General features: G+C 34.8%; 1 long non-coding RNA gene across 2 annotated transcripts; it reads right to left on the bottom strand.

Annotated features, from left to right (window-relative positions):
* Window positions 1–912: 912 nt before the first annotated feature.
* On the bottom strand, window positions 913–3,238 carry LOC107931098 (uncharacterized). Of its 2 annotated transcripts, XR_005925348.1 has the most exons (4): window positions 3,171–3,238; window positions 2,232–3,036; window positions 1,707–1,799; window positions 913–1,396 (listed from the first exon to the last, which is right to left on the bottom strand). It is a non-coding gene; the product is annotated as an uncharacterized lncRNA (long non-coding RNA). The 2 variants fall into 2 exon arrangements; XR_001693111.2 differs by having other exon boundaries at window positions 2,232–3,234.
* Window positions 3,239–11,623: the final 8,385 nt, after the last annotated feature.

Below are 11,623 nucleotides of genomic sequence, written 5' to 3'. Positions count from 1 at the left end.
TCTTCTGTGACAACCAATCTGCAGTAGCAATTGCTAAAAATCCAGTGTTCCATGGAAGAACAAAACATTTCAGCATCAAGTTGCATGTTGTTCGAGAAATGGAGCAAGCTCAGGAAGTAAAGCTGATCCATTGTAATTCAGAAGATCAACTTGCTGACATTTTAACCAAAGCTCTTAGTGTCACAAGGTTTGAATACCTAAGAAAGAAGCTAGGTGTTTGCTCCATGCAAACCAAGGAGGAGTGATGAAGTTGGTTCAGCATGCAGCAAACTCGACAGCATGCAGGCCATGAAGACCAAGTCGTGCAGGAGCTGCTGGAACGAGCTGAACTATTCCTATTTTGTTCATCTAGTAATCTTAAGTTAATGTAATGTACTTTAGTTCATTTAGAACTATGTTAGGTTTATGATTGATGTAATTTTGATGACAATTGAGCTGTTAAGTCAGCTTTGTTTAAGTGTGTAAGCTTAGTTTTTCAAGTTTCAATGTATTAGTGGTAGTAGGTGATGATTAGGTATCATTATGCAGATTTTGACAAGCAAATTGCTTGGTTTATGTATTGGCATTATGCCATTGTTCAACACATGAATGAAATCAGCTTTGTTCATCAATATTCTCTCAAATTTCCTCAGCTTATTTTCTTCTTTCTTCAACTCGAAATTGTTTGTTTGCTCAGCAAGATTCGAGGCTTGCTCGACAAGATACTTGCTGAGTCTGCTTGATTCTGCTGTTGCACCAACAAGGGTTTTACCCTAAGTTCTGAGAGTAAGTTTTCTCTAAAAATCTATTTTATTATTGTGATTAAATATGTGATTATATGAACAATGATATGCGAGCTAAATATGAATAGTGTTTTGCGAGCTCTATGTGATTATATGTTTTGTGAGCTTCTCTTAAATTGCGAGCTCTATGTGTTTGTAAATATTTTGATACTATAATCTTCGTAAAACTGCTGAATATAATGATATGAATATACATTGGCGCCTCTTGGCGGATTCTGTATACGGACAGATATCAAGTATTTTTCTCTACTGATGTCACTTTTGGCAGATTCTTCGGATGACAGATTTTGTAATTTGATCTTCATACCGATTTTACCTTCGTTGATTACCCAAATCCCAACGAATACCACCTTTGGCGGATTCTCAACAGATTCAGACGGCTCACAACTCCCAGGCAGATTGAATCCTTTGGTTCGCTCAAATCACAAGTACACACTGATGGTTGCTATACTTCGTAGTACCTGAGAACTCCAATTTCCAGTACACCGGGTTGTCTGATCTGCTAGACTTTTATTACGAGCGCGTAACTCACAGAGCCGTAGAGTAGCTCCTCCAGAAGAATATCCAGGCTATGCCACAAAGACGACTGAGTAGAGTACGCCTTAAAAGCCGTGCTGAACAAATATAAACCTCAGACAATTAGTCATGCGTCAATGCAGGAAAAAGAACGTTACTATCAAAGTTATGCTTTGATTCACAGAAGAAGTATGAAAACAAGGTATTGTGTTAAATATCACATCACTCGTTGAAGTAAATATTCGTATCCAAGCTCAAATTTCTGACGTTTCAACTGGACTTAGTACTTTTTTCAAGCTGCTCCAATCAAAGGGAACTGGACTTATTTCGCTAGCAAGTAATATCTACTTCTCCTAGCTTCTAATATCTTAAGTTGTGGAAAGGCTAATTGAGGAGAAAAATATGAACCTTGGCAACAAACGAAAGCGTAGGATCCACTACTTGCTTAGTGACTGCCATAATAAACTCCTCACAAGTTGCCTTTAAGCTTTTCATCGGTTCCTGCATGTAAACGAGCACAGAAGACATCTTATGCTAATGATAAAAGCAGAACCCTGCTGTCAAGCCTTGAGATTACTAGATAACAGAATCATAGTTTAGGAAAGCAACAGTTGCTGAATGCTGAATGGCATTAATTAATGGTCAATTATAACTAAAATAATGCCCAAGACAATGAGTAGTTTTGACAAAAGGGGAGAAAAGAGGAAAAGGTGGGATGCAGCAGTGAAATAGTATAATAATGTTTTGGGAGAAAAGACAATCATTTGCTTCATATTTTACTCACTAACTTTTCACAAACTCTGCAGTTTTTCATTTCCTAGACCTGAGAATTAATATTTTGGGTTGAGGATTATTTTAGCAGCACTTGCACCCAAGATGGCACATGCCACTTCGACTCATTGAGGACTGTAAATAAAGATATCAAAAGGTAACCTTCTTGCATCTACTTGGCTTTCCAAAACACAGGGAGATAAGGTCCTTGCTAATGATGTTGATCAGACCAGTCAAATAACGAGGTCTGACCTCTAAGTATGCGTCTCAGGTGCTCCTGTCCTTGACATTTGAAAAGAAAAGTAAAATATGAATGAAATTTCAGAAATGGAACAACCTAAACAACAAAGGAATCAAAAGAAAATAAGTCTTATACTTTTTTTTTTGTCCTACTATCATGCTGAAACAAAAAAAAAAAAAAAAACAAGCTTCCTCCGAGTCAACTGGTGCTATCTGCAAGGCCAAAATCCATTAAAACTAACATCTTATTAAAAAGAGGGGTAAGAAAGATAACCTGTTCCCTTAATATCAAAAGATGCTTTATAAGGAATAGTTGCCCATCCATCGGTGTGGATGTCTTTGCAATTAGTTTGCTTGCTTTCCATGTACAATTGAAAGATGAAAGAGGGAGAAAAGTAAATAGCTAGAAAACCAACCAAGCCCATGGCATGTAAAGAGGGAATAAGCCTTCAAATTCATCATAGAAGGGAAAACGTGATTTCGTTAAAAAAACACTCTAGTAAAAGATATGGTTTTCTCCAATGGTGAATACCAAGTTTTGAATACATCTGGGTTTGCATCAATGCAATTAGTAGGGAAAGAGAAATTCAAGCAGACATGAGCGATGTACTACTAATGTTGCCAATGTCAATATCCAGATATGTCGAAGATGCAGTAATTGACACAACATACTTCACTAAGTTACAGGATAATCCAAGTCTTCGTTAATCGGGATATAATTTGCAATCTGAGTAAGAAAGAATATGTTCAGTGTTGAGATGTGTGACATTAACAACAGAGAAAAAGGAAAAAAATAAAGGAGCGGATGATGTCTTGACAAAGAGCAGAGAAGAAGAAGAAGATTAATGGAAAATGGAGTACCGTCGCTTCAAAAAGTGTCTTTAAAAATATATATCGAGGTTAATTCGAATTCCGGCCTAATTTGGGTTGAGTTATTATATATTTTATTATAAATTGTATAACAATTTCTCTCAAAACTTATTGAAGACGATTTATAAAGTGAGTCTTATAAGATAAACTTAGACGCGTGAAACGTGTACTTGAGGGCTTCCTACATAAGTTTTAACCCGAAACTTTACTTAGTAGAGTAGTTTTCGTTGTTTGACGGTGTGTTACAGAAGTTAAATGGCTATTTGAGAAATGGTTTTAAGAAAACAGACTGTGCTGTATTTTCCATAAGTAAAAATCTGTACCTCACCTTATCGAAGAAATTAGCTAGCTTTAAAAATGATACTTGTGATCGTAAATCAGTGAACTATTAGAACATCGAATATCGCGATATTAAATAAATGGACCATAAAAATGACAGCCACAATATTAAATTAAACGAACTGCTAGAATATCGAAGGTCGTGATCTTAAATCGAGCGAACAGTAAAAATGACAACCGTGGTTTTAAATCGAAGGAACTGTTAGAATATTGAAGATTGTTATCTTAAATCGAGCGAACCGTAAAAATGAAAGTCGCGATATTAAATCAAGTGAATTGTTAGAATATCGAAGATCGCTATCTTAAATCGAGCAAACCGTAAAAATGACAATCGCAACAGGAAATCGAGCAAACTATTAGAAAATCGAAAGTTGCAATCTTAAATTAGTGGACCGTGAAAATGACAGTCGAACTAAATCCCGAGGTATCGTGCCTAAAAAGTTATTAGGTACCCTATCTCCTTCATCTCTCCAATATGTGACGGAATAGGACCTCGCAATCTGTTTCCACTGAGGTTAAGCTTAAGCAGAGAAACTGTTGGTGTTATGAACAATTAGCAGCCTTTAAACACAGTGGCTTGAGCAACAAGGCTCGAGACTTGGCTAGCAAACAAACAGAAATTTGCTTAAGAACAGAAAAGAAAAGCAAGAAAAGAGAGAGTATTTTTGAATGAAAAGATGATATTTTTCATTAAAAATGAATAATGGCATAATGCCAATGCATAAGCCAAGCATTCAGCTTGTCAAAATCAGTATATGGTCACTTGAACACTACCTACTACCACTAATACATAGAAACTTGGTAAATCAAGCTTGTACACATGAACAAAGCTGAGTTAACAGCTCAATCACCATCAACTTACATCAAACATAAACCTAACATAGTTCAAAATGAATTAAGTTACATTTCATCAAACTAAAGTAACAAAATGAACAAAAAATCAACAGCTGCACTTGCTTCAGTAGCTTCTGCATGATTCGGCTTGCATGGCCAGCTTCTTGACTGCTCTTGGTGCTACATGCTGACCAAACTTCAACAGAATCCATGTCAGTGAATGATGTAGGAATTGAGGCGACAACTTCATCGCTCGCTTAACTCAATTTTCTCAAGCATTTGTAAGTGTGACCCATGTTTAAAGGAGTTCACCTACGATTTTGTTGTTGCTAGCATCAAAGATCAAACCACATAACCTTAGACAAGGATCAAAAGAATATACAGAAAGATTACCTTCAAAATTGTTCCCATTCAACCAGAAAACATAATTAAGCTTAGGAGACAGAGTATATAAAGAAATGACAAAAGGGAGGACCTGAGCCAGTGAACTGATTCCTACCGAAATCATGTAATTCACTCAACAAAAATGGAGAAGGACCAGAACCAACATTTATGAAAGCATTCCTATAAAAGAAAGAAGAGTACAATCCAACCAGATCCATATATGACATTGACAACCCAGTTACCCAAGTTGGACGAAATTGAATCTGAAAGTCCACTACTTGCAAGATGGAGATGCATTAGACTCCCACAATTTTCGCCTAACTCATTTGGAATTTCACCATTGAACTTATTGAAAGAAAACTCAACAAGTTGCAAACTTGTAATAGGCCCAAAAATTGCAGAAATGGTTCCGTTCAATTGAATCCTCGAACTTTATCACTTTCCACTGTTGATTCCGATGTAGAGAGTTGAAGTACAGAACATGTAGAATTGAGGTTAGGAACACTTTTCACTATTGCTTTTCACTACTGTTTTTGATGCATTGATTCCTCTTTCAAAGCTAAAATCGCTTTCACTTTACAAGCATCGAACAATGGAAATATCAATAGATGAAACCATGATATTTTCCCAAGAAAGTATCACCAGAGGTAAAGATGGCATTTTCCCAAATTTGGAATTGAAGTGATCAAGAAAATTGTACACAGCATTTGCGAAGCATGAAAAATGGGATTGGCAAGCAGTACAGAAATACAAAAAGAAATGATTGAATTCCAATCTCAGTAACTAAAATCTAACATTTCACACTAAAAAACGAAGCAGGAAATGGAATTAATGGAGAAAATTGAATCAAGAAAAAAAAAAACTCAATTGGAGTAATAAAAAACATATCCAATCCAAAATACAAGCTTGGGACGCTAAACTAGTGGTTTACACCTTTCTTGTTTCACAATATGCGAGTGAGCAAGGATTCATTAGATCCGGAACCGAGTAAACAAAAGATAATTGAGCCATGAGGCTGTTGGAGTGCCCCATACTCTAAAAGTCTGAAGTAGAAGTTGAACCCTTATAAAACTAAGTAGAATGTTCTAGGAGCTCTAAAATAATCCATCCTAGTATAGCAATTAATGGGGTGAGGTAGAACAAAAAAATGTACAAGAGTAGGAAGTAAAACAAGTGGGAAGGGAGAAGAGAGAAAAAGAAATTGAAGTTTGACAAAGTTGCTACTTGAATCACAACTTTTTTTGACAAAGTTGCTACTTGAATCACAACTTTTTTCCATTAGTACTCACTAAACCTTTTGATCCAGTCCCCGTAACAATAAAAAGGAAAAAAATTAAAGATGACCCTCCAATTCATCATCCCATGTTTTTTTTTCTTTTTGTTTCACTAAAACAACTTTCAAAATTTCAACATTCAACTCTCGCTCTGTTCTAGCATAACACCATGCATCCACGCATGCAAGAACTGTGGCTCAGTGTTTAATGCCATACAATGGATTGCAAAGAAGATTGCAAAATATCTATTGCTAGACCAGTTATTCTTAAAATCTACTCCTTTCTCATTCCCTATAATTGGCAAACCATCTATCGGTAGACCAGTTATTCTTAAAACATCGGCTAAACCCATAAAAAGCTTCGTGCCTTCTCTTCCAAAGGCAAAGCATCTTTCACTCATACAATAATTGTCTACCACTGCTGTTATAAATGGCAGGTTGTGTTTTGAAGGTCTTCTGAGCTTCATTAAATTCTCAAAGCCTGTTCCATTCAGTTTCGCCAAAACATTTGGATGGAAACTGAACTATTCTGGCGAAAGATTTTCAGCACTTTCGGCAACATCAGCAATAAATCTTCAAAACAATTTAAGTGCATGTGAGCACCAAGTTATCAACAAGATTAATTTAGAACAGAAACTTGATGTGGCTACTGCAATTTGGGTGGATAATAAATCTACTATTGCAATCACAAAAAATCCAATCCAGCATGGAAGAACTAAACATATTAATGTGAAATTTCATGCAATTAGAGAAGCTGAGAGGCTTGGAGAAGTTAATGTGATGTATTGCAAATCTGAAGATCAGATGTTCTAATTAAGGCTGTTTCTAGGCCTAGATTAGAATTTCTAAGGATGTTGCAATCACCAAAATCCAGTCCAGCATGAAAGAACTAAACATATTCCTTACACAAAGATTAAACAAAAACATGTGAAAAGTACAAAAATGCATGTGAGCATCATGTTATCAACAAGACTGATTTAGAACAGAAACCTGATGAGGCTATTGTAATTTGGGTGGATAATAAATCTTTTTTGTTTTTAAATGTTATTTTCTTATTGTTTTCTCCCTATTTTGCTACCATATTACTATGATGTTGCTACTATTTTATTGTTATTGTTTGGATATTGTATAAAACTTATTTTTTTTTATTAATTTTGTTATTATTTTAAAGTCATTTGTTAATTTTGTTATTACTTTAGAGGTATTTTCTTGTTAAGTTGCATCTATCTTAGTGTTATTTAAGTCTACTATTTTTAAAATTTATTTTCAATTTGTTGGAAAATATTTTTTTTGATTTTTTTAGTATTTTTGATGTATTATATATATTTAAAAATTATATAAAATAATATAAAAAATTAATATGTGCGGGCAAGGCTTGGGCAAAATTTTAGGCCATTTTTGGGCCTGGCCTAGCCTGAGCCCAATGAATGGGCCTAAATTTTTAGTTGAGCTCGACCCAAACCCGGCCCGGCCTGACCTATGAGCACCTCTAGTACACCCCATGGTTTAATAATAAGTCTCCCAAAATTTTAAAAGACTTGAATTTGATATTCAAACATCATTTCTTTGATCTTTGGATGAAAGTTTCGGTGTTCAACAAGGGATATGACTTTTGGTGGGAATTCTGGATTGAGATTTGGAGCAACAGGATGGGATGTAAGAGGTGTAGAAGATGAAGAGGATGGTCTATACATCATGGTGGGTTTGGGCCAAAAAACTCTTTTGTAAGCAAAGATTTTAGTTTTGGGCTTAGAAAGGAAATCAGCAAGAACATTTTCCTTTCCTTTTATGTACTTGGTGTCGAATTTGAATTGTGAAAACCATTCAGCCCATCAAAAGAGTTGAGGATGAGGGACTATTTTCTGTTTAAATTTGAGTATTTTGGGAAAAGAAGACATGTCTATTTCAACAAGAAAATGATATCCTGTAAGATGAAATTTAAATTTTGTAATACCTTTTTTGACCGCCAGAATCTCCTTGAAAGTAGAGTGGTGCTTCTGAGAACCTTCCACTTTTGTAACCACAGATATGTCTCTTGCCATTTCTTTCTTCAAATAAAATTGCACTCCAGTATTTGTCACTAGCATCTGTCTGTAAGATCCTTTTCCCATTAGAAGGAATTTGGAGTGGTGGCAGATTTTGCGTCAATTCTTTTAATCTTTGAACAGCTCTGGTTTGAGAGGATAACCATGATGGAGGTTCCTTCTTAAGCATCTTTCTCAAGTGATTAATATACTTAAAAACTTTAAGAATAAAATCTATAAGATAATTAACAATCCCTAAGAATTGTTGTACCTCTAACAGAAATATTCTTGAGTCTTTGACCTTTAATCTGAAATACGAGGGTGATATGGTCTTTGATCACAGTAGCATGCAATGCTTGGTCAAGCTCGGCTGGGATGCATTCAGTCAAAGTGTGAGTCAAAGACCAAGCACTACATGCTACTATGATCAAAGACCATCTCAGCCTCATATTTCAAATTGAAGGTCAAAAGCTCAAGAATATTTCTGCTAGAATCGAACTCCAGATTGCAATCTTCCTTTCCCTCCCTTTTCTCAATCATTCTTAATCTAGCTTTTTGGTTCTCTTCGAGTTGATTTAATGTTTTAGTTTCAATCAGCCTTGTAGTTATGCTTAATTTTTATACGTTAAATTTCTCATTGCCTTTCTGGTCACTTCAGGTTCCTATGGCAAGTGGAAGTGGACGTACAAGACAGTCACTCCTACAAAGGCCATTGCAAAATCAGTTGTAAGATGAAAAATCCATGGCCTGTGTATGTCAGAATTTCAAATTGATGCTCATTTATGGTTCCTTGTATAACTTTTTATACTCAATTTTTGAAAATAATATTACAGGTGTATCTACTGAAGCCTAGTAATGTGGCCCCAGAGCACTTTGAGAAATTGGTCAACCTCTTGGATTAGTTAGTTTACCAACATTTTTAAATGCTTTAGTACTGCTTTTAAGTTATATGTTCTACTCAATTGGTTCTATTTATTGCTTCTCATTTCTGTTTTTTATTTGTTTTATTTGCAGATATTAGTATATTACCATCCCTCTAATGGTGGTAGGTGGACATATTCATTGCGGGGTTTTGTTATATTTGGTGATTACATTTCAATACAGGTCAGCATGGGTCGGGTTAGCTGGGTCGTCTGAAATATGAGAGGGTTTAGGTAAAAATATAGGCTCGAAAAATGGGTTTGGACAAAAAAATAAAGCTTGTTTAAAAAACAGGCCGGGCCTCGAGTAAGACATTTTTTGCCCGGGCTCGGCCTGAATTAACTCAAGGAAAAAAATATGATTTTTTAAATATGATTTTTTTGTTATTTTCTCCCTATTTTGCTGCCATTTTACTATTATGTTGCTAGTATTTTGTTATTATTATTTAGATATTGTATAAAACTTATTTTATTGTTATTTTTATTATTATTTTAAAGATATTTGTTTGTTAAGTTGCATCTATCTTAGTGTTATTTAAGTATACATATTTTTTAAAATTTATTTTCAATTTGTTGGAAAATATTTATTTTGATATTTTTAGTATTTTTTATGTATTATATATATTTTAAAATCATATAAAAATAATATAAAAATTAATATGAGTGGGCTAGGTTGAGCCTGAGTTTTAGTATTTTTATCCGGGTTGGGCTTGGACAAATTTTAAAGCTCATTTTTTTGGACCAGGCCTGAGTCTAACAAAACAAGCCTAATTTTTAGTCGAGCCCAACCCAAACACTGGCCGACCCGACTCATGCTCACCTCTACATTCCAAAAGCACTTACAGCATGAGCAGCAGTAAGAATCTTCTGACAACATTGTGTATGTCTTTTGTATTTGGAAATTGGGATGTGTTCCACTTATATGCTGCGATTCCAGGAACACAGATAATGATATTCAGACTGAGCTTTACTTGGGAAAATTAGAAAGGACTGCTTTTGTTAACGTGCTGCTGAGGCTAATTGATCGTGGTCAGCATAGCAAAAGCGAACATCTTTCTAAGACTGTTGCTACATTAAAAAAACAGAATTCGATAATTATCTTAATTAGAGGGACTAAATTAGAAAATAGAATTCGATAAATTAAAATTAAAAAAACTCTATTTTAAAATGTTCTTAAATTTAATTTTCCTTATTATTATTCATTAATTTTATTCAATTAATCAATCCTAACTAAAATTAAAATATTGTTAAATAAAAATTAATCCATTTATTAAAATAAAATAAAATAAAATAATCTTTAGCTCACTCTTTATAATAATCCTAACATAAATTAGCTTCTTTGATAATAATCCTAATATAAGTCAACATATTTAAATAAGAAATTTACCCAAAACATATAACCCAATTTACTCTTCTTCTTCTTCTTTTTTGTTCTTTCATCATCATAGGGTTTTCATCCATCTAAGTAGTAAGCTGTATTCTCGTTTTATAGCTCCATAAACTTGTATACATGGAGATGAAGAATAGACAAGAAGATGAAGAAAGTAGCATCTTGTCGGAGCTTCCCGAAGACATCATGGTTGAAATCCTTGCTAAAATCCCAACAAAGTTTCTCTACAAGTCATTCAGGTGTGTATATAAATCATGGTATCGATTGATAAGTAGCACCGAGTTCATGAACAAGACTGCCATTCATCATAAACAAGGAATATTCATCCAATCCGTCCGGTACTTTCGTAGTACTACCAACACAAGTTTCTTGCAGATGGATGGTCTTAACTTCAACTTAACTAATTGTTGGAGCAAGAGGCAGCAGCAGCAAGCTTCAACAGAATGCTTGTTTTGAAGTCTCGTGACTTGTAGGAGAAACAAAGCAGAAAAACTCAAATGGATTTTTAAGTAAAACTAAAAATGGAGAGCATATGGATGAAAACTTGTTGAATTCATTCCCTTAAACTCAAAATGGCACAAAGCCAATACATAAACAAGTTTACAATCTTGACAAAACAGTAGGTTGACCTAAACTTCACCTACTACCACTAATACACATAGTAACTTGTGCTAATTAGCTTGAACAAATAAACAAAGCTGATTTATCAGCTCAATCAACATCAAAATTACATCAAGCATAAACCTAACATAGTTATAAAGCAACTAAGTTACATTACTCTAACTTAAAAATACAAAATGAAACATAAACAGCTTGCTGACTAGAAGAACCAGCAACTTCTGCATGTAGTGCCTTCGATGGTCTTGGTTGCTGCATGCTGACCATTACTTCAATACTCCTCCTTGGTTAGCATGTTGCAAACTCCCATATTAGCTCTCAGGTGTTGAAACTTGGAAACACTTAGTGCTTTTGTTAAAATATCAGCAATTTGCTCTTCAGAATTGCAATGTATCAGCTTAACAACATGAGCTTGCTCCATTTCTCGAACTACATGAAGTTTGATGTTGAAGTGCTTGGTCCTTCCATGAAAAACAGGATTCTTTGCAATAGCAACTGCTGATTGGTTGTCACACATTATCTCAGTTGCTTCCTTTTGCTCATGATTGATATCTTTCAAAATTTTTCTAAGCCATATGGCTTGATTGACTGCTGCAGCAGCAGCCACATATTCTGCTTCTGCAGTCGACTGAGCCACTACACCCTGCTTCTTTGAGCTCCAG

The sequence above is a fragment of the Gossypium hirsutum genome, chromosome A04, assembly GCF_007990345.1.
Source record: "Gossypium hirsutum isolate 1008001.06 chromosome A04, Gossypium_hirsutum_v2.1, whole genome shotgun sequence".
Lineage (NCBI taxonomy): Eukaryota > Viridiplantae > Streptophyta > Magnoliopsida > Malvales > Malvaceae > Gossypium > Gossypium hirsutum.
Note: the sequence above shows the minus strand (reverse complement) of the source record. Positions and strands in the feature narration are given on the sequence as shown.